The sequence below is a fragment of the Cebus imitator genome, unplaced genomic scaffold (assembly GCF_001604975.1).
Source record: "Cebus imitator isolate Cc_AM_T3 unplaced genomic scaffold, Cebus_imitator-1.0 Scaffold259, whole genome shotgun sequence".
Lineage (NCBI taxonomy): Eukaryota > Metazoa > Chordata > Mammalia > Primates > Cebidae > Cebus > Cebus imitator.
Window position 1 is genome coordinate 4,415,298 of NW_016107574.1, and position 24,346 is coordinate 4,439,643.

Below are 24,346 nucleotides of genomic sequence, written 5' to 3' on the forward strand. Positions count from 1 at the left end.
GTTTTTAGCAGTTTGACCATGATATGGCTCTGTATGGTTTCCTTTACATCTAGCCCACTTGGGGTTTGCTGAGCTTCTTAAGTATGTAAGATTTTTAAACCAAATTTGGTGATTTTTAGCATGTATTTTTTTATATGTGTGTTTGTATATATATTTGCTGTACATATGTATGTGTATATATAGGTTATACATATATGTATATACATGACATGCATGACTATATCATGTATATGTTAAAAGTTCCCAAATTTTTAAAAACTTAAACATTTAGTAGAGATATAAAGGAACCCACATCTAGCCATATCATAATCAAGCTCCTGGTATTCATTGTTTCAAAATTTATTTTAGATATGACAGTATTCATAGTATTCATTTTTTCAAAATTCATTTTAGATATGACTGTTACCTAATATGAGTTTGATTATCAACTTTTTTTTTTTTTTTTTTTTTTGAGACGGAGTATCACTCTGTCACCAGGCTGGAGTGCAGTGGCGTGATCTCTGCTCACTGCAACCTCCACCTCCCGAGTTCGTGTGATTCTCCTCCCTCAGCCTCCCGAGTAGCTGGGACTACAGGTGCGTGCCACCACTCCTGGCCTTGATTATTAACTTTTAATTGTTACATCATGATCATCAGTAGAACACAAGCATGTGAAAGGAAGGAGCATACTAGATCCATGAAGAGATAGACAAGGATTGGGTCCTGTGTCTTATGCTTAATGACTGAACCCTTGGGGAAAGGGACTCTCTATGTTACATATTCATCATCTATAAGATTGCCAATAACTGAAGGGCTGTTGTGAAAGCTTAGTGAAATAATAGTGCATGAACAGACTTCACGTGCTGGCTGGCACATAGGTGACACTCTGCAGGCATTCACTTCCTTCCCTCTTTCCATACTTTTCTTCAAGGCATTGAGAGTGCTTTTGAGCATAAATAATTCCGGGTTTTCTGTGTAGTATAAGATATAAGGGTATATTTTATAAGAGAAAAAATTTGCTTTGTAATTTTAAATCAGAGGCCTCTGATAACTTCAACTTGGTTTATAACATATTTCATGTAATGTTCCTACTCACGAGTCATGGGAGGACATGCATGACAATCATAGAACTCTGACAATATATGATTTGCCTGCCCTATTTTTGTTTTTTTTAGATGGAGTTTTACTCTTGTGGCCCCAGTCAGTGTACAGTGACACAAACTCAGCTCACTTCAACTTCCACTTCCCAGGTTCAAGTTATTCTCCTGCCTCAGCCCCCTGAGTAGCTGGGATTATAGGCGCATGCCACCATGCCCGGCAAATTTTATATTTAGTAGAGATGGGGTTTTACCACGTTGGTCAGGCTGGTCTCGAACTCTTGACCTCAGGTGATCTGCCCACCTCGGCCTCCCAAAGTGCTGGGATTACAAGAGTGAGTCAACATGCCCCACCTGCTTACCCTATATTTTTCAACAACTTAATTAGAAGGTGGTTCGTGTTTAATGTTTTCATCATATTCCTGTGTTCATGAGGTTTCAAGATTGAAATCAGCTGTGAAATAAGTATATAAGTATGTGTCTATAAAGATTAAATCTAATTTCATACGCTTTACCACACAAATGATGGTGACAATAGTAACTTTTACAATTAAGAATGGTAATCACTGTTTAATTTTGAGAAATTAAGTTTGTTTAGCTCTGTCTAAAGTTTTGCAAAGGAATCAGAAATGCTTTAGACATCTGTTAGGCAGTTTGCTTGTGAGTTAGTAAATAAGATTGTGTCCCTGGCAGAAATATGTAAAAAATATAAACTAATCACTCTCACCTTTAAGATGCCATGCTGTCTTCCTAAAATCTGACTTTCTGTTTATTGAGATACTTCAGTAGGTTGTCCTTGTCTTTATGGTTCCCTTTTATAACTGACTAAAATATGTCAGCCTTATAAAATATGTGGTCCAAGTTCTGGGATACATAATGTGTATTGTTAATTTCCATTAACCCAGGAATTAGTAAAAGCTATTAGTTCCCACATTTAAAATTTTTTAATAACCGGACTTTCTTTAAAATATTTCACGGGCTTTCTTGCTAATTATCGACATACTTAGGAATACCAAGTTAGGTGTGACCTTTACAAGTTGCCATTAAAGCTCTGGACAACTTAAAGGGACCAAGAATTATGCAGCCCTGCTAGAAAATTCCCCACAATTGCCATGGTTTAGGTGATTTAGACTTCAGTTTTGCTGTTGCTGCTGTTCTGTGTTAAGTTCTTCAATTTAGTGTTTTGTAGTAAAATCAGCACAGATGGCAACATATGTAGCAACTTAAATCTTTACCAGGGAACACTATTCCTTAGAATGGCTACAAATACCAGCGGAATCTGGTTTCAGAGACCATGGGCAGTGTTGCTTATGGAACCCCTAGTAGTGAAGAAGACAAATCCTTGGGAAACAGGAAGCACTTCTTACTTAGATAGCTGACTGTGTTCAATTATTGCATCACAGAATAAAAGCGGTGCTGATAGGGTCCTCATTGTCCTATGGAAAGAGAAGAACCATTTCCTCTGATTTTAGAATTCTACACATTAGGTTCTATACATATACTTCCTATAAAGTATAGTATATAAGAAAATAATACTAGAGTATAACTGTAAATAGTAGCAACTCTCTCTCTCTCTCTCTCTCTCTCTTTCTCTCCATATATATATATATATATATATATATGTATATATATATATGTGTATATATATATGTATTATATATATGTGTATATATATATATGTATATATATATATGTGTATATATATATATCCTCCTCTGAGATAATGAGAAAATAAGCTGTATATTGATATCAAAATAAGTATTTAAAAATCAACACTCATTTGCATGTCTTTTGTTCTTACCACCTTTGGTATTTCATTCATTTGATCAACAGTTATCAAATCTCTGTGCCAGGAAACTAGGCACTTGTTATATAAGGGGAATATAATAAGATCTCTGGTATCAAAAAGCTCTGAATAGGCTGCCTTCAGGACTAATCAAATCTTCTTTATTTGGTTATTTTTCTATTCTTAAGAGATTAACACTAGGAGAGCAACATGTTAATATGGGTGAATTTTGAACTGATAATATTCTGATAATTTTGGAATGCAGTTTTAGTTAACTGCAATTTGCAAGCTAAAGCTTTGTTGTTTCTAGAATATTTAATCATCCTGGCTGTATCTTTTACCTGTGGTGCTGATCCCTTTAAGGAACTGAGGGCAAAGTCAAATCCATAAGAAACTCAAAGCAATAGAGAGTTTGTCTTAACGGTTGAATGCCTTGAAAAGATGTTGTTCTTAAACATCGAGTTCAAATAGATTTCTGGAAATGGTAATAGTCTGATGAAAGACATATGCCCCCTACTCCCCCTTAAAATCTAAACCAGCTTGTCATCTTTGAAACTGGGCACAGTTCTCTGTTTACATTTCTGCATTTCACGGACTAACATACTGTGAAATCTCGAGCTAAGCTGTCTTGGCTAATGAATATACAGTATGTTGAAAAAGTATCCTTACCATGGAAGAGAGAAGTACAATTTTCTTAGCAATTTCTCTATGTCAATATTTACTTAGCTGTATGTAAACACACACATACAAATTAATATTATCCTTACACGTCAGCACAGTGAAAATCATAGGCATTAAGTCTTGGTTGAGTCTAAAGATTATATTTTCTTTCACCAGATTTCAGTAATGGCCGTTCTTCTGGTTAAAGAATCTAATTCAACTTTTTCTACACAATCTAATTGAAGCCTATGTTCTAATTTTTTAAATTATACCTGACAACTCCTAGGTACCTAAATCCTTAACAGAAAAAATTACTGTGCCTTAGCTGATGTTTTGATATCTGGTTCTTGATGACCTGGAACTTGGAACTCCACAAAAGCAGGAACCCACAATAGATGTTTTGGGCTTACACCATTTCTTGGGCTTCTCGTAGGTGATCCATGAGACCTTCAAACCCCAGACACCAGGAGCATGGAGTAGCTGGGAGGGCATTCACAGGAAAGGGACAGGAGGAACAAACAACAAAACAGTCTGTTCTGTGCTCCTTGGCAATGTAATGGAGAGCCCTGTCCCACTGTCTTCTTTTGGATATTGGTCATTTTCCTGAGCACGACCATTTTTTAGTATGCCTCAGGTTATTGTTGGAGATGAGAAAAAAGCCCTCAAAGATGAAAAATCAGTTATTCTTTTGAGTCCTCTGAGATTATAAGTACCCAAGGGAAAAGATTACATCATCTGCCTCTGTGTTCTATTTTGAAAGAATGTCGGTTGTATGAGAAAGATCATCTGCATCTCTATAATTGAAGTTCTTTACCTAGAGTTAAATAAATGAACTTCAGAAGGTTTTCCCAGAATTTTGTTTCTAGCTGGCGTTTATTAGAAGGGGTATATGTTACATCCATAGCTCTCATCAGACACTCAAAAAAGTTTTTCACCTCAAAAAGCCAGGTGCAACAAGCTCAGCATTCACAATTGCACTGGAATTCAGATTTAATTACTCTCCCAAAGAAAGCCTTTGGATAGACTCCTGGTGGCACACAATTACCACAAATGCATTCTTGCAAACAGACTGAAACTCCGTTAGCTTTCAGCGTTCAGTATTTTCAGCAACATTGCCTTCCTGTTTTATTTATTTATTTATCTGGAGGGAGGGGCAAGTTAAGCCTCTTGCATACTGACAACATAAACACATTTTCTAGAACACTACACTCCTGGAAAATAGACTTTCTGAATCATTCCTATCTAAATTGTGATTTTTTTTTATTGGTTCAGATCCCTTGAAACTTGTTAAGGAATTGCTTGCATTGTGCCATCTATTTTTTTTTCCAACATAAACAAATGAAACCTTTGCTTCAAAGTTCAAGGAGTCAAGCTTAAATGAAATAAATTAAAGCCCCTCGGGGAATGAGTGTGGAAGGAGAAGAATGAAGAATTGATGACCTGTTAACAGTTGTAATTCTCCACTTTGAATTATTGACAGCATGTGACATTATAACCTTACAAATTGCAATCTATAAACAGCTTAAAAAATGACCTTTGCATTAGAGTTGGTCTCACGAAACTTTCAGCTTATTACAAACAGCTACCGCCAGCATATTTTCTTGTATGCTGCAGAAAAGAAGGAATATATGTATGTAACAGGAACACTGGATGTGATTCAGACAGAGCTCAGCAAGGCCACTTACAGGCAGAGTGATAAGATGGTGACTGGCAGAAAAACGTCTCAGCCTGGGTGAAGGTATGAGAAGTTTGCTTGTCATTGGTTTACAGTCACCAGATAGAGAGAACTAATTAGTGAAAGTTGGTTGACTTAGCACTTTTTCTCTTCCACTTTTGAAACAGGCAGGGACTGAGAATTTATGAACAGGACAGAGTTGTTCCAGGGTATTTTTGCCAGTGTTCTAGTTACGACTGTCCTCCAGGATAGAATGCAACTAAAAGTCACCAGACTTTTGTTTAATATATGGCCTCGTTTTTACTCTGTTACCAATGGTAGAAGAAGTGTTTATAATTCCTTTATGTGGCTTTGGCAAACAAGTAGATCACAGACATACAATTATTATGTTTGTTCCAGTGTGCTATATTTGGGAATAACCCAGTAAGACACATTGGCCCAACATCATCTCTGATTTGCTTTTTTTGTTTGTTTTCCTTCTTGGTTCAGGGCATGTCTCGGTTAGGTTTTACAAATAAATCTCAGTGTATTTCTGATGGAATATGCTCAGGGTTTTGGAAGTTGCTCTAGATTCATGAGAAATGAGTTCTGTTATTGGATCTGCCACCAACTGCCAGTGTGGACTTGGGCAATTTAACTTTTTAAAAGCTTTCATTCACCATCATGATATAATCACAATATCTAACATTTGAAGGACTACCATGTGGCTGAGCTTTACATACAGTATTTCACTTAATCATCATCATAATTCTGTGAGGTCGGAGCTGACAATATTCTATACTTTCATGATGAGGAAGCTGGAGCATTTAGAGGTTAACTTACCTCCCACAGTGGCAGAGTCAGGGTACCAGCCTGGCAGCCTGACTCCACAGCCTACGCATCAAAATGAGCCTGTGCGTCGAAATCAGCCCATGCAAACTTAAATGACTGAGAGGGCCGCATGAGTGATGGTAGAGCGCTCCATGACTGAATGGAGAGCCCTCATCCTTCAAGCAGGGGGTAGCTGCCACACTCTTCCAGCTAATTTTGTTATGTGGGAATGTAAGCCAGGGCTTCCAGATCATCCAAGTGTTTTTTTTTTTTTTGGACTGAGTCACTTTGTTTTAGAAACATACTGAGGACTAATATTGTGGGGGACAACCCAAACATGATTGAGGCCACTGTTGTTTGCTGGTCAGGTCATCTGATAAAATATAAAATGAACGAAATCATCTCTAAATCCCCCTGCAGCATCAAAATTCTCTAGAATTCTATGATTATCTTGACTCTGGATTCCACTTGCACGTCTTTGCAAATTGTCATCTTCCAAACATCCTAAGGAAGTTTCTCTAGTGTGGGTAACTAAGAAGACCTTGCTTGTCAAAGGTGCCTTTACTCCTCCAGTTCTCTTTGTTTAAAATCATGAAAAGTTATTGTACATTCTTTTACCTTTTCTCATAAAGTATGCAATTATTCACCCTTTTTTTTTTTTCCTTTAACATTTTTTTCTTTTTTGGCTCCATTTAAAACTCCTACCACCCTGGGTCAAGCCTCCAAAATTTTATACTAGTACATTTGAATAGATTCTTAAATGTCTTCTCTACCACTTATTTCTCTTGTCCGGGAGTTGGCAAACTACAGCCTGGCAGACAAATCTGGCTCATTGCCTGTTTTGTAAATAAAGTTTTATTTGGAACATACTCATGCCCATTTGTTGACATATTGTCTATAGCTGCTTTTGTGATAGAATTGCAGTACTGAGTAGTTATGACAAACATTTTGTGGTCCACAAACCTAAAATACTTACTATTTACTCTTTTAAGAAAAATTTTAATAACCTGCTAATCTATGCCCTACATATCTGTCAGATTAAACTTTGTATTTCTAGTACTGTATGTATCACCGCTGTGCTCAAAAATCTATAATCGTTTTCCATACTTTATCATACACATAAAGACTTCTAGGGATTTCTTAGCCTGGAATTAGAAACCACTCACAAATACCATCCTCTATCTTTCTAGTTGTATTTTCTAACACCATTGTGATCTCCAACCAGGCTGGCTAAAATGATGAACCACAAACATATCATGCTTACTAGAACTCTGACATTTTAAAGAATGTGTTGCCATTCTACAGAGCAATTCTCAGTTCACCATTCTTTGATATTCAGTGGGAATTTATGATTTGGATTAAATAAATTATTATTGAAGCCCTACTATGTGTCAAGGTTGCTGGTATTCTGGCACAAATAATCTCACTTATCCCATATGGGCTCATATTTAAAAGACACATATTTGTATATTGTATAATTGTTCATTGAGGATATATACTGGTGCTTTCTTTATGTCAGGTTCTGTTGTAGCACAAGAAGTTATAAAAACAAAATTTAGCGGGAACAAATTCACAGTCCGTGAATGACACAGGTTAAACAAATAATGAAAGTAATTTGCTTCAGCCATAATAGAAACATGATACTAAAGAAGATAGATGATTGTCTGTTCACTCTGATGAACAGACAACCTACAGAATGGAAGAAAATTTTTGCAACCTACCCTTTTGACAAAGGGCTTATATCCAGAATCTACAAAAAACTTGAACAAATTTACAGGAAAAACACCCCATCAAAAAGTGAACAAAGGATATGAACAGACACTTCTCAAAAGAAGACATTTATTTGGCCAACAAACGCTCATCATCACCGATCATTAGAGAAATGCAAATTAAAACCACAGTGAGATACTATCTCATGCCAGTCAGAAAGGTGATCATTACAAATTTCAAGAGACAATGGATCCTGGCAAAGCTGTGGAGAAACAAATGCTTTTACACTGTTGGTGGGAGGGTAAGTTAGCTCAGCCATTGTGGAAGACAGTGTGGTGATTCCTCAAGGATCTAGAACCAGAAATACCATTTAGTTCAGCAATCCCATTAATGAGTATATACACAAAGGAATATAAATCATTCTGTAAAGACACATGCATACATATGTTTATTGTAACGTTGTTTACAATAGCAAAGACATGGAACCAACACATCAATGATCGACTGGATAAAGAAAATGTACATATATACATGGAACACTATGCAGCCATAAAAAAGAATGAGATCATGCCCTTTGCAGGGACACAGATAAAGCTGGGAGGCATCATCCTGAGCAAACTAACACAGGAACAGAAAACCAAACACTGCACAGTCTCATTCATAAGTGGAAGTTAAACAATGAGAACACATGGACACAGGGAGGGGAACAACACACACTGGAGCTAGTTGGGGGTTTTGGGGCAAGGTGAAAGAGAGGATTAGTACAAATGCATGCAAGGCTTAAAGCCTAGATGACGGGTTGATAGGTGCTGCAAACCACCACAACACATGTATACCTATGTAGCAAACTGTCATGTTCTCACCTGTATCCTGGAACTTACATTTAAAACAAAAATGAAACAGATGAAGCAACACATTTTCTTGCCCAGAGAGAGATTGGGAAGTCTTCATGAAGCAGATGGCTTTTTTTTTTTTTTTTTCTTTTTAAAGACAGAGTATCTTTCTGTTGCCCAGGCTGGAGTACGATGGCATGATCTCAGCCCACTGCAGCCTCAGGCTGCTGGGTTCCAGTGATCCTACTGCCTCAGCCTTCTGAGCAGCTGAGATTATAGGTGCACACCACCACACCTAGCTAATTTTTGTATTTTAGTAGAGACGGGGGTTTCACCATGTTGCCCAGGCTGCTCTCGAACTCCTGACCTCAGGTGACTTGCCCATCTCGGCCTTCCAAAGTACTAGGAGTACAGGCATGAGCCACCACAACCAGCTAGGAGATAGATGGCTTTTAAGCTGTGCATTAGAAATTGAGAAAGCTCCAGGGACCTGAACATTCATTGTGGTTCAAAGAATATCAAGAAGGTCAGTATTACAGGATTGCAGAATTGCAAGAAGTGGCAATAGACAAAACTAGAAAGGAGATATTGTGCCGTATACAAAGGACCTTGGATGTCTTATTGAAGAGTCAGGAGTTAATCCTGTAGAGGCAAGGGAACCTTCACTGTTTCTGAAGAGGAGAGTGACAATCAGATTCTACCTAGATTGTAAATTCCTGCATGGCAGAAATTACATTTTGTGCATCTCTTTTTCTCCCACAGGGTCTACTAGCAATTCTTTGAACATAGTAAACCTTCAATAGATAAGTTGTTCACTGATTAATTTCTTCCTGAGAGTGAAGCATTTCTGGCTGGCTGGGAACCAACAACATTTTGAGTTTTCTGTGAGCCCAATTAAATGCTGACACCAAGATGGTTTTTTTTTTTTTTTTTTTTTTATAAAACAGCAAATATTGTTAAGGTGATGAGAAGCATCAGATTCATGACATTTCTCAGTGCCTGTCACCTTCATTCTATTAGCCAGAAGTGTTGTTTTCAGCTTTCAGCAAAATGTTGGCAAAGTTGAAACTACCTAAAAGAAACTGAAAGTCTGTTCTCATTTAAATCATTTAAGGTAAGGTTGGGAAATTTTGGATATCTATAAACTGTGAGGGAGACATACTGTTACTATTATTAATTAAATCAGAGGGAAATGAGATAACTGAGAAACTCCCTGAAGCAGTTGAGAGAATAGGAGTGTTTTGTTTCCCTTGATGTGTAAAAACCCAGCCCTTGGCCTTCTGTGTTGTCAGTGGTACAAATTATCAGCTTGGACTAATTGTTAGGAGTTGCCGGGAGTGATGGAGGACTGCAAGCATTGCTGATGTTGAGTGTCAGTCCTCAGGTTTTGTTTGTGGCATTGACAGTTAAAAAAGAAGAGATGTTTGAAATTTGTAATTTGAGGTACTTTAGCTCCCACAAAAGTGTTTTGTTTCCAACCTCCACAAACCCTTGGATTGCATTTTCATTCTCAAAACTGCATAAAGCTGGGGTAATAAAGCAGTTCCACCTTTGACTTGATTTTAAGAAGAGTACCAGGGTCCTTCTTTCTTTTGACCTAAACCAGTTTTCCCTCCTGTAGTTCCTCTGCAGATAGGTTTGGTAATTAGCAAGGCTGATAAATAACAGCTTCAAAACCTTGCTTTGGAGACTGAATCGGGTTCTGATTTCTGGTGTCTAGGGCCAATTTTTCCAGGGGCCACAGCCTCTAGAGCCTGTGAACGTCACCCTGCATCTTGTGGATCTCTCTTGAAGCTTCCCGTCACCCTTCTCTCATTTCCATCTTCACCCTGATGACTTGCACCACATCTCCACACTCACTCTCCACCCAAACATCTCTGAGCTTCAGACTTGCATTCCTCTGGTGTCACAAAGACTTCTGTATTGAATGTGTTTCACATTTTCTAGTCCTTTGGCTAAATAGGCCTGGATACAGTGAAACCACCTTTATAAAACCTTTCTAGATTCCCATCCCCCTACTAGGCATTTTGCATACAGTTTTATCATAATACTTATTATATACAATTATCTAAAGACCCCAAAGATCAATTTAAGAGAAAAACTCATTGTTTTGTTGCAGTGGAATATCGCCATCACTTAGGCCCAGAGTTTGGCCCACAGTAATTGCAATCATAACATAAATAACAATAGCTATGATGTCATAGCAGGTTACTCTGTGCTTGTCATAACATGAAATATAGTAGCACAAGTAGGTGCTCATTTAACCTTTGTAAATGGAAGAAAGGGTCTCATGATGGACTCTCCCTCCAACCTATTCTAGATCCAAGCAGATTCCTCTTATGCAAGGACATCACCTTTATCTTTATTGTGCCTGCCTCCCTGCCAGGCACTGCCATTCAGTAATTCTGCCAAGTGGTATCTTTCCTCCTGACAGAGTGCTAAACAGTGATTTATTGCTTGAATACACATTCCTTTCATGGAAATGATTTGTTTAAAACAACGTAAAGCACTAAATAAATTATTCATTCCATGCTAATTCTTCACTTTTATGTGCTATAGTAAGCGTCAAAATAAGCAGCCTGTGGGGCGTTTTATTTTCGCCACATTAATCTTAGATGGTTTAAGGGGGAAAAAACTGAAGGAAATCTAAAGAAAAGGTTTCATTTTCAAGAAAATAGATTTTTTTTTTTTTCTAGAGCTGCAAGCAGCAGCAGCAGCAGGAGACAGCTCTAGCAGACATGCTGGTCTCTCCTGCCCCCAGGGCTCCGTGAGTCTCCTACAAGATCCCCTTGCACTCTTTCTCCATGTTGGAAGCAATGGCTCTTTTTCTTTGCAGGTAGTGATTCACATCGGCCCCAAGCCCTGTCACAAAGCCAGGAAACAAGTGGGCTCTTTCCCCGGGGGATTTGCATTTTCTGGGGCAGACAGGGTGTTGGGTTTCTCAATTTCACTGGTGTCTTGATTTAGGATTAAGGAATTATAAAGTGAGAAGCATCCAGGACATACTTATCCGTTCTTGCAACTGACTTCCCGCATGGAATACAGGTATCATTTGCTTCCACTTTCCTTAACCTTCTTTACTGAAAGTCTCCTTTCTTTGTATTGTGGACATTGGAGTGATTTTCAGTTTAAGAAAGTCTTCCATTAGCAGAGGAGAAGACAGATGGTCTTGTTGTAAATTTTTGGGAAGTTTCACTCTTCTTTTCTGAACATGACCCTTTCATGTTTTACACCTGCTGAGGGGTGAGCAAGGGTTTGTGCTCTCTGCCTGTGGAATCCACGGAGATCTCAGTGAATGTGATACAAAGATGACTCCTCAGCCCAGATGGTAGAAGAGCTAACACAAGCCATCCTTCAAGGACTTACTTCCAGATGAGAAGCCAAGAAGCTCCAGGATTAAATATATACTACCCAAGCCCCAGCCAATTTTCATCTTCTGTTAGGGAGCAACAGAAATATCTCCCCAGTGCTGTAGAATGTGTTAAATGACATACCGCGTGTAAAGCACCTAGCTGGTTGTAAGAGCTTGAAATGGTCCCCACCTGCATCTAGTTAGCGATTGTTCCCTTCTCTTTATTCCCATAGTAATTCATCTCTAAGACATTCAACTCAAACCTGTCAGCTCTGTAAGTCTCTACACAGCTATGATGGATAATGAGAGCAGGTATCTGTTTACTCTTGTCTACAGCACTGAGCTTTGGACTCAGATTATTCAGGTTCAGATCTCAGCCTTCCCACCTAGCTGATCTTGGGCAAGTCACTCTCAAACTCTATGGCCAAGAGAAAAGAAGAAAGATAAGAAATATTGCTTTAAATGATAGTTGAGAAGGTATATAGATTGTTATTCAAAAATGCTTAGGAGAATGACAAATAAAAACTCAAAGTCAGTTCATGATAATTCAGTTAGAAGGGGAATTCTTCTTCTTTTTTCTGTTTCAGAAACACACCAGGGGAAAGCATGAACGCAGTCCCCCACTACCACAAATTATGCAGTTGAGTTTCCCGCATTTGGGGAACTCGCAGAGGTCAGCACATCCAGAGTGCAGTAGATAAGCCTCGCCCTGGGAAAACCACCTTTGTGACCATGGTATCTCCAGAAGGGGCATTCTAATTTTTTTTTTTTCTTTGAGGTGGAGTTTCGCTCTGTCACTCAGACTGGAGTGCAATGGTGTGATCTTGGCTCACTGCAGCCTCTGCCTCCTTGGTTCAAGCGATTTTCGTGCCTTGGCTTCCCAAGTAGCTGGGATTGCAGGCACATGCCACCATGCCCAGCTAATTTTTGTATTTTTAGTAGAGATGGGGTTTGACCATATTGGTCAGGCTGGTCTCAAACTCCTGACCTCTGGTGATCCAGCCGCCTCAGCTTCCCAAAGTGCTAAGATTACAGGCATAAGCCACGGCACCCAGCCTAGGGAATTCTAATGTTATCAATCCCCTTTAATAATAAAGAGAGGTTAAATGAATTAACTAAAGTCATATACGGTGTTAAAATTGGCTCTGTAACCAGAATCCAGCCCTTTCAACCTCTAGAATTAGCCCTCGCCCTGCCACCATACATACTATATTAAGCCTTGCTCCTATTACACAGAGGAAGAAATTGTGAGAGTCTCAAAGGAAACAGCCGAAAGATCTGGAATTCAGACTTTGATTCCAAATCTGTACCCTGTTACATTTGCATTGACCTAGGGCCGTCTTTTCCTAAATAGAAGAAACTGACAGAATGGGAAGTGGATCTCTGCAGTGTCCTGGCCAACCTTCAAAAATCCCATAGAGCTGTGCATGAAAGCTAACACTCTTGAATGAAAGGACAAGAAAATCAATAAACCTTTGGATTAGATCATAGACATGTTTTACAACTACTCAGCCCTCACACAAGGGTTACACGGCATTGAATTATGTGTAACATTTAATCCTTTAATCAGCCTAAGCTTTCAAGAGGAAATCCAAAGTATTTCAAATGTCATTCCTAAAATTGGAATTTGATAAAACAGCAATGCCGGTAGATTGCAATTTCTCAGGGTATGGTGATGTGACTCAAGAGGCTAGTTATAATAATTGCTCACGTAACTGAAACATGTTGTTAATGCCTGAAAAAGCCCATCATCAATATAACTACAGTCATTCAGTCAGACGATCAACAAATACTGAAGTTCCTTGTGTCAGTGAGACAATATTACGTGTTAGTTCACATGGAATTGTGAGAGGATACCGGGCACCGGAATGATCTAATTTGAACATGAGCACAGGTGTCAGGCCATCCTTACTTAGAAGTCATATTTTGAAATTTAAAGTTTATTTTAAGGTCAGTGAGTGGCCATAGACACGTTTTAAGGAGTGGGGAGAGCCGTTTAGACTGCTATTTTTAAAAACACCCTGACAGCAACAATGTAAAGGATGACCTGAGGAAAGCAAGATGAGATGCTGTGAAAAGTTGTCGGAAGCAGGCCGGGCATGTTGGCTCATACCTGTAATCCCAGCACTTCGGGAGGCCGAGGCAAGTGGATCACCTGAGGTCAGGAGTTTGAGACAAGTGTGGCCAACATGGTAAAACCCTGTCACTATTAAAAATACAAAAATATAGCCAGGCATGGTGGCGGGTGCCTGTAATCTCAGCTATTAGGGAGGCTGAGGCAGGAGATTTGCTTGAACCCAGGAGGTGGAGTTTGCAGTGACCCAAGATCCTGCTATTGAACTCCAGCCTGGGCAAAAAGATGAAACTCGGTCTCAAAAAAAAGTTGTTAGAAGCATGGATAAGAGTTGATGTAGCCCAGATCAGGTTGAGGAGAAGTTAGATGGGAGAGGTATATAAAACTTAGAGATTGGCTGGGCGCAGTGGCTCATACCTGTAATCCCAGCACTTTGGGAGGCCGAAGTGAGTGGATCACCTGAGGGCAGGAGTTCAAGACCAGTCTGGCCAACATGGCGAAACCCCATGTCTACTAAAAATATTTTTAAAAAATAGCCAGGTGTGGTGGTGGGTGCCTGTAATCCCAGCTACTCAGGAGGCTGAGGCAGGAGAATTGCTTGAACCCAGGAGGCAGAGGTTGCAGTGAGCAGCGGTCACGCCATTGCAGACCAGCCTGAGAAATAAGAGCAGAACTCCGCCTCAAACAACAACAAACTTAGAGATTGGTTACATTTGGAGGGAAGACTCAGAATTCTTAGTTTGAACAATGGCAATAGCATTTACTAAGACTGGCAACACCACAGATACAGTAGGCCAAGGTATTCAGCATTAAGTAGTATTATGATTAGAAGAGACCCTGGCAAACATGTCTTGCAGCCATGGAGGAAACTCAAGCCCAAAGAGGTATATTGACTTTCTTAGTGTCACAGTGTTGGCTGTAGAGCCTGGGCTCAGGTTCATATCTCCTAATTCATAGCCTGGGACTGCTGAAATGGACAGTTTCATTGAAAAGGCTTAATGAGCATCTAATGGGGAGTCCTACCCAAAGGTGAATTTACAGTGAAGCTAATGAAACTTAAGATTCACAGCCTTCAAGGGCACCAGCTCCTATGAATGTTGGGAGTTTGGGGAGTTGTCCATTGTTCCAGGTGGAGAGAGGAAGCCAGGGTAGAATCAGAAAGCATTTCTGTATACTCATTTCTGCTAAACCAACTGAAGATATCTCAGAAGAAAAGTATGTCAGTCTCTAAGTCACTATTAACTTCTTGTGATCTAATTTCTTGGGCTAGTAAATATGACATTTTAGGCCTCATTTTTATTTATGACTTTGTATTATTTTTCTTAAAGAGGAGCCCAACATTGAGTAACTTTCATTCCCACAAAACCTGGGTCTGGTTCTGATATTAGATCTACTGCTCCCAATTCTTCCATCTTAGAACTGAACCAATCCAGTCCCTCATTCGGTACCTAGGCCTGCATCAGGGACCAAATCAGCAAATGGTATATTAAGATTATTTCTTTGGTCTCAGATATTCCTTATTCAAGAACTGGTTCTTCTAAAAGTGTAACCTACACTATTTGTGAAATGAGGTGGTTGGAGTTAGATGGAGTTAGATAATCTTTTCAGTCCCTTCCAATTTTAAGTTTCTTTTAAAAGAATAACAAAATGCTAAATTTTTATACCCACCCACCAGCCATGCCATTGTAAAGAATTAGAACTAGAAGCACATGGAAACATTTTGGTTCTGTGACTAAAAGACAAGGAATATATAAAAATCACTTAACCTCCCTGGGATTTTTCCCTAACAGAAAGCCTTGTTATTTATTAATAGATTTTACTTGGAATTTTAAGATGTTAATTTTAGTTTCAAGCCAAGAGTTTTTTAAGCTTTGAATTTCTTTTTAGGCAAATTGTATCTTACCACACCTTAGCACTCAGATAAAACAAACAAAAGATCTGCTAATAGAGAATTCAGTTGTTATTGTTGATTGATTACAATATTTTTTTTTTTTTTTTTTTTTTTTTNGAAGGAGTCTTGTTCTGTCACCAGGCTGGAGTGCAGTGGCGCGATCTTGGCTCACTGCAACCTCTGCTTCCCGGGCTCAAGCGATTCTCCTGCCTTAACCTCCTGATTAGCTGGGGTTACGGGCGCGTGCCACCGCGCCTGGCTAGTTTTTTGTATTTTTAGTAGAGACGGGGGTTTCACCCTGTTGTTCAGGCTGGTCTCAAACTCCTGACCTTGTGATCTGCACGCCTTGACCTCCTAAAGTGCTGGGATTACAGGCCTGAGCCACTGTGCCCAATCTACAATTTCTTAAGAGAGTACAATGTTTTTATTCCTTTCTTGCCTAAGATTTTCTCATAGTAAAAGACAAGATCTGATACTTGCTATATTGACTATCTCTGATGTTTTATTCTTGTTGCTTTTGTTAGTTGTACTTTATGGCAAATGAGAAGAGAAAATGAAAAAGTTAAAACGTTGCATTGTTTTCAGTTTTTATTCCAGTTTCTTATTGAGGTTTATGTTCTGACACCTGGATCACCATAATATGCATAGCATTATTTATTAGCTTCCTGCAAGTGTCTTCTGTTAACCTTGAGAAATAATACTTTTTAGAATTGAGTTGACTTCTTCAGACCTGTGAATAAACAGCATAAAAAAAAAGCAAGATGGCGAAGTGGAAATGGGAAGACTTGCTTCATTTCTTCCTATTGAAGCTGAATATAAAAAGGCATAGGAACAGAAGGCCCCTTGTCGTTAACACACAGTTTGCTGCTTAATGGTGTGTTCACTTTGTGTGTGGGTTCTCACATAGGAAGAGTCTTAATATTTAGATAGTGTCTGTAATTCAGACAGATAACTGATTGAGAGTGTGGAAATACATCTTTCTTTCATCACATCAGGAAAGTTGGAAGAGAATTTGTCCAGCCCTTACCTCCCTTCCATCTCTTTCCTACCAAATCCGTCTTATATCCCTCTTACTTAAGTACTTGGCACACCTTTTCTTTTTTTTTTTTTTTTAAATAGACTTTCAGAGAGAAGATAATACAATACATATCTTCTTACTGTTTTAGAGCTCTAAATTGAGAATTCTGTGCATTGTGTGTTTTTGCAGCTGTGTATCAGGTGAGCTAATTTGAGTAGGTTCTAGCTTGAGGGAGGTTGGATAACATCTCTCTTCCCTTCTAAGCACTGGAGGGAAATGAGAACAGGGTTTAGAGTTTGTTTCTTTAACTATAAAACAATGGGCTTGCACAGGGTATGCTACATGGTTTCCTCCAACTGCAGCTATGGAGACAATCACAGTCAGTTGCCGGCTTCTGCCCCTATTCTGTAGCCCCAGCTAATTTCATGTCTTGAAGCCTTGGCTTTTGGTCTCTAGGTCTGCTTCATTTTTCTATTTTACTATCCATATGTAGAAAGATCTTGTCTTGAATATGTATTTTCCTCACATTTTGTATAATTATCTCATCTTGGTACTCTTTTGGGATTACATTGGTGCAGCTATTTGTTTTTTTTTTCTGGAAAAAAAATATTTAATTTAGCATCTCCCTTATTTTCCTGGTTTAATGCCCCTGCCCCCAAAAAAAATCAAAATCATTTGGAGCAGAATAATTTACCAAGAGGAAGAAGAATATGTAGTGGGTCAACTATGTGCTATATATGGATATATGTTTTGAGAATTATCCTCTTTTTATTATTTAAAATAAAAAAGAGAAGGAGGCAGCAGAGGAGGAAACAGGACTGAAGTATCCTCAGTCTCTCTGGTTTGGCAATGAGAAATTAACAGATTTTGGAGGGAGTGCTTTTTTGTTTTGTTTTGTTTTGTTTTTGTTTTCCGAGTGGATAGCATCTCTGAATTTGGGAAACAGAAGAACCCTGTCAAAGGTCAAATGTTGCATTTTCAAGATTTGCATCAAAAGCAACTTAAGTCCAGTGGATTTGACAAGTTGAGATTTGGTTGCTAAATATTAGGATCCGGCTCTATGACTAGTCTGATAGTTTAGCCTTATTATAAGCATTATTATTATTATTACTATTTGGCTTGTTACTAACAGAAAGAAACCCAGCAAAGGGAGAAAAGACATGCGGTCCCTTGAGTGAGAGTTGCAGCATTTCTTACATGGCAGCTCTGAGGCAGGAAGAGTCCTTCCTGCAATTCATGTGCAGATTTTAAGTCTTAGCTACAAGTGGCCTCTCGATCTGTGGGGAAACAGAGTCAGGAGGATACAGCAGATTCACCCATTTTGCTCTTCACGAGGGCTCTCCGTGTGCTACAGTTTGCTGTGTCTAATGTTGATTTGGTTATTTGTATGTCCCTAGCTCTGTCTGCATGACTATTGCTTGGCTTCCCTTTTAATTTCCCCAGAGGGGATACAGTGGCTGTTTCACTCACTCAATTTCAGTGTTGTGCAGAGGATATTACATAAATAAACATGACATTAAATTATGTGGGCTGCTACAAAACATAAAGGGCATTTAGGGATTAAATACTTCTCAGAAGCAAAATCCACTAACTGCTTTCTCGATGCTTTCTCGTACCCCAAATTAGCCCACTGTTTCTACTGGTTTTTCATTTTTTCAGGTGTGTTTGTCTGTGCCAGATGACTTTGGTCTGATGAATTTCAGATGTTCGTGTGTGTAGGTGTGTGGGTGTGTGTGGTGTGTGCGTGCACATGTCTCTCTCTCAACCTTTCAGCTCCCCTCTGGAGCACCTTGAGCCAGCTTAGCCATTATTGATATCTTTCCCCATTGTTAACTCAAAAAGAGTGTAATTATGCATTCACTTGAATCTTAAAATGATGATACTGTAAAACCGTCTGTGGAAATCTGCCGTTAGCTGCATATGCATTCACCGTCAGGAACCCCTGATCTGGCAGCAAGCAAGTTCTCCAGTAATTTAAATGGAAGGATCAATTCCTAAAGAGGATTTTTACCAGGTTTCAAAACTTAAAAAAATTAATAATTCAATTTTAAAATGACCACAAAACGCCATTGACTTGAAGTCAGTAAAGAGTAAAAACTCAAGCCTGTCAATTATCAGGAAGATATATTCCGTCAATGTCTAGAAGGCGGCACAGTGAGAGAAAGGGGTTTGTGACTAGTACCATGTCTGACAGATATCAGGGCTTCAATAAATGTTTTTGAAATGAACAGAAAGTGTGGGCATTTCAGTGGTTCTGGCTTGCCTCTAATAATCGTCATACCCATATTAGGATACCAGAGAGGAAAATTTAGCACAGTGATTAGGATTTCATATGTGATGTGAGTTAGACTTTAAATGGCTAGCTCAGTAGTTTAACTTACTTATCTTCTCTGTGGCTCAATTTCATCATCAGAAAACAATGAGATATTTGACATTTCTTAATTATGATATCTGGCACACAGAGTAGACACCAAATAAATGCTAGATGTTAGTTCAGGATTCAGGTGACTTACTGAAAATTACACAATGGTATACCCTACTATTTGGTACTCAGCAGGCACTCCCCACTTTTTCTTTGCTGGCAAAACCCTCCTCTGATCATAGTAAATGTCAAGTGGAAATACCAGTTCTTTGTTTTCTCCATCTTTATTGCAACTACGATGGGCATGTGGCAGAATCCTGGTTAGTGAGGGTGAAGGGAGTTTGCTGGCATAGTTTTGGGAAAGAGTTTCTTCCCTAGGTAGTTTCTTCACCAGGTAGAAAACACAACACATCAAAAACCCATATATACACCAGATGCTCTTCTTTACTCTGCTGAATATAGCCACATCTTCAGGTGATGAAAAGAAGTGTTATGACCACTTTGCAAACATGAGGGTAAGTAGCACTGAGTGCTGACCCTGTCAGAGAGGACACATGGACTCTACTTGGGTCCTTGATGACATTGTTGGGATAAATTAGTCCTGGAACTGCATAAACTCTGGACTTCCTGCTATATGACATAATGAACCACTTACTGCTTGAGTCACTGTCAGCATTCTGTTTCTTGCTGCAAATAGCATTCTAACAGATCGCTGGCTAAACCATGACTCAACATCTGGCCTTGGCCAGGTATGGTGGCTCACACCTATAATCTCAGCACTTCGTGGGGCTGAGGCATGGGGATCACTTGAGGCCAGGACTTAGAGCCCAGCCTGGGCAACATATCAAGACCTCATGTCTAAGAAAATTAAAATATTAGCCAGGCATAGGGGTGTGTGCCTGTAGTCCCACATACTCAGGAAGTTGAGGCAGGAGGATCGCTTAAGCTCAGGACTTTGAGGCTGCAGTGAGCTCTGACTGCATCACTGCCCTCTGGCCTGGGTGACAGAGTAAGACTCTGCTTCTAAAAAAATGAATAAATAAAATTTAAAAAATCAAAATCTGGTCATCTTCTGGTTCCAAAGCCTTTTCTGTTTTGAGCAGAGCACACTACTAGTCTAATATTTTAGGTCCTCCACAATAGAGCCAAAGCCTACCTCTGTATTCTGATATTGTATGGGTCCCTACTCATACTCTAACCTTTAGGTAAACCAGAGGAATTGCCCTTTTCTTAATGTTCTCTGAGCTTTCTCCCCTAGTTCCTTTCCTTATAGTACCTTTTCTGTATCTTCTCATCTTTATCAGAATCACAAACATCTTCTGGGATTTGTCTTAAATGCATCCTTTTCTAAGAATTGTCTCCTGATTACACCCCTCTTTCTTGCTCTTTGAAAGAAACAGGCCGAGTGCGATGGTTCATGCCTGTAATCCCAGCACTTTGGGAGGCTGAGGCAGGTGGATCATGAGGTCAGGAGTTTGAGGCCAGCCAGGCCAACATAGTGAAACCCTGTCTGTACTAAAAATACAAAAAATTAGCTGGGTGTGCTGGTGGGTACCTGTAATCCCAGTTACTCAGGAGGCTGAGTCAGGAGAATCACTTGAACCCAGGAGACGGAGATTGCAGTGAGCCAAGGTTGTGCCATTGCACTCTAGCCTGGGCAATAAGAGCTAAACTCCATCTCAAAAAAATAAAAAAAAAAAAAAAAAAACCACTTTCATCCTGCTGCACATCATTTTTCCTCACATTTTGTAAGTATCTGTGTACAGGTCTGCCTCTCCACAGGACTGAGCTTTTAGGGACTCAAATCTCATTCCTTTTTTTGTATCCTCACAGCATGTATTTTAAAATTATCGTCTTTTAACAAAGCATACTAAATGTTTATTAAATGTGCAGAATTTTGGAGCTGAAAGTTCTTTTCTTCTGAAGAAAGCTTTTATTTTCTGAGAATTATAGAAGTTCTTATTTTTGGATGTATGACCCTTCCCCCAGGATTCCAGAGATGGGTAAAATTATTAAAGTTATTTATTGTTTATGCTCATAAATTTTATCAGGTCATATTCTTAAAGGATACGTGGCTCCCCAAAAGAAATGAGAACCTCTGTTTAAGTTGCAAAGTTGAATACTTACTAAGCCAAAGACACACAATCTGGAACATGCATATTTTAAGAAAACTAGTGTTGTGAGTTTGCTTCTTTTCCCTAAAATTGGAGTGCAAAGAAAACAAAAACAAATTTCTGGCCATTGAACACGACTCTTTTATTTTATCCAACTCTTTGATTCTCAGGAAAAATTATTCTAAATCTCTTCAGGCCCCTTATTATTCTCTTACCCCATATTTGCTTTCATCAAGATCTGTAAATACATCTAACCAAATTGTCTCTAGCAAGCTGCTAAAATAAGCAGAGAGGTGGCTATCTGAGCTTGGACGATGGAAAAAACACCAAGGCCTGCTGGAAGATGGTGGGGGCAGGCCAAAAGTAGCCAGCATCAGCCCCGCCCAACCTGCTGGCATCTTCATTATGGCTGTTCCCTTGTTCACTCAAGCCGGACTATGGCCCATCTCAGGCAAGAGCAATTATGACCATTAGCATGGCTAAGTTCTGTGGAGTCTAGAAGCACCTGCCTATGCCATCCCTGAATCACTAGTAGTTGAGAGGAAGACTAAAGAAATAGTATTGTTTTTTAGACTAGGACCCAGTTACCATCTACATTATTCAGGATTTGGAAATACAGACCATAAGGAATGAAAATGATTATGGGATCTTGTACCCTAATTCCAAACCTATACTTTTGAGATTAGATACTTTTTCCACAGTTGGACACAGAAAGAGGAAAGCAAAAATGCAAATCATTATTAATTGAAGAGTAAAGAGATATGTCCCCATTTTCTAAGATGTCCTTGAGATGAAGAGCAGTAGCCAGGCCAAGTATCCTTACAAATCCAGTGACACTCCCTAACCTTCCGATGCAGAGCAGGTAAACCCCACAATTGGGGCTTTGCCTGGGGAAGGTTCTTGCCTTCACTCAGGAAAGAATTCAAGAGTGAGCTGGTGGTAGAAGAAAGTGGGTTTATTAAATGAGTGGGGCTAACCCATAGGCAGTGTGCCCAGAGTAGCAGTGTATGGTCTGTTTACTAGCAATATTCATACCCATTTTTAATTACATGCAAATTGGGGAGTAGGTTATTTGCAAATCTCTAGAAAAGGAGTGGTAACTTCCACTCCTTTGGAATTTCTCCACTGTCATGGCACTGGTGGGGAGGGTCTTCTCATGCTGAGGAGCAGTGAAGGCAAGTAGAGATTGCTGTTGGTATACTCTGCTAGTTCTGCAGGCTTCTTCATTTCATCCTTCCGGGACCAGGAAATAAGTTCTTCTAGTCTCCTGCCTTACTTCCATCCCCCTTCCTATGGGGTGAATTCCTTGGTAAAGAAAAGAAGAAAGACACTGTGTTTTTAAGAAAAGAAATGGAAATTCCTATGCCTCTATTTAGAAAACTTAGAGAAATTTTGGTTCTCTACAATCTAGTACTTAGTTAATACACAGGTTTTCAAAAGTGTGCTGTGTGTAGAACCAGATTACCAGGAAGGTGTTCTCAGGTTCCTTAAATGTTTGAGGTTTCATTTCTAAATTATATTTTATAATAAAAATGATGCTGTCATAGTCAAAGGTGTTACATGACTGATAACTGGCCTAGTAGAGACTGCCTGTCTTATGCTGCTGGCAGGTTAATTCATTTCAATGCATACCTGTAAATAAGGCTTTTTGCCCTACCATTTTGATACAACAGAATATTTTGCACTGACTTTTGGTAATTTATGGTGGAACACTCTTATTAGTCATCCTCTGTTTGTGAATGTTTTTGTTCTGTAACCCAGTGCAGAAAGAGATTGGGGCTAGAAGGGAGGAATGAATTAACATTTTCCTCTCACAGAGTCCTTTGTGATGGTTTCTCAACTCCCTGTCCAGAGCGAGCGAGGGCTAGCATTGATGGAATTATTCAGTAGGAGCTTTGGAAGGGCCTAAGCAAAGGGGTGATAGTTTGGGAGCTTAGGTTATGAAAATTTGGTTCAGTGCTGTGGGAGAAGAAGCCCTTGCAAACTCCTTGGAGACCCTCTCCCATTCTGCACAGATCCTGACCTGGCACTGTTTCTAGCACCCTTTTAAGGAATGGGTGATTTGAGAACAGCAGCTTGGTGAGTGGGCACCAGCATCCTCTCTAAGTATGGACCAAGTGAAGTTCCTCCCAAAAATGTTGTAAGCGACAGATGTGGCAAGAAGGAGTCCCAGTGAAAAAAGTGCAGAAGTCATGTGAAAGCATGTCCTAGACAGGCGACAGGGATATTTGAAACATGTTACTGTGGAAAGTCCCAGAAAGAACTGGATGCTGAGGTCCTGGTACACCACAGGTGGAGGTACCAAGTCTTACATAAGGTCAGGTGCGGTGGCTCACGCCTGTAATCTCAGCACTTTGGGAGGTCAAGGTGGGTGGAACACCTGAGGTTGGGAGTTCAAGACCAAGTCTTAGATAATTTGGGTCATAGCTATTTAAAGATATCCTAGGATTTAGAGAGGAACCTCAAAAAGCTAGTACCATATGGTGACCACTTGTTTTGAATCAGGGATACTTGAACACTATATAACGAAAACAAGATACAGAAATAAATGGAATGCTGATGGATATGCCACTTTGTGTGGAGGTATATGTGTTCATATGCATTTTGAGATGTATGTGTTCATCAAAACAGCCTTGCTTTTTGATTGAACTTATAATTAAATGCTATACACTTGAACTCAGAGTTTTCTATACGTGAAAGTTGTATGCTGAATGAATAAAAATATTTGTATATTATTTAAGCACACACAACATTTCACTTAATTAAAAAGTTCCAAAGAATGCTGCATGTGGTGTCCTGAGCCTTACTCCCAGCTACTAGGGAGTTTTAAGTGGGAGAATCCCTTGAGCCCAGGAGTTGAGACGAGACTGAGCAATAGAGGGAGACCCACATTCAAAACAAAAACGAAAGCAAACAAAACAGCTCCATTTTGTTCCATTTTAAGTTTGAAAAATACACAAAGAACAACGGAATAAGACCAGAATA

At 39.3% G+C, this 24,346-nt stretch overlaps 1 protein-coding gene and 1 non-coding gene across 2 annotated transcripts in view; one reads left to right on the plus strand and one right to left on the minus strand.

The window, feature by feature from the left end:
• The window catches only part of LOC108283381 (VPS10 domain-containing receptor SorCS1), a gene marked incomplete at its 3' end in the record, with an annotated part of 485,878 nt that overhangs the window by 181,562 nt on the left and 279,970 nt on the right, over positions 1–24,346 (plus strand). The window lies entirely within an intron of this gene.
• LOC119467096 lies at positions 12,498–12,659 on the minus strand. The gene has a single exon (XR_005195621.1). It is a non-coding gene; the product is annotated as a U1 spliceosomal RNA (small nuclear RNA).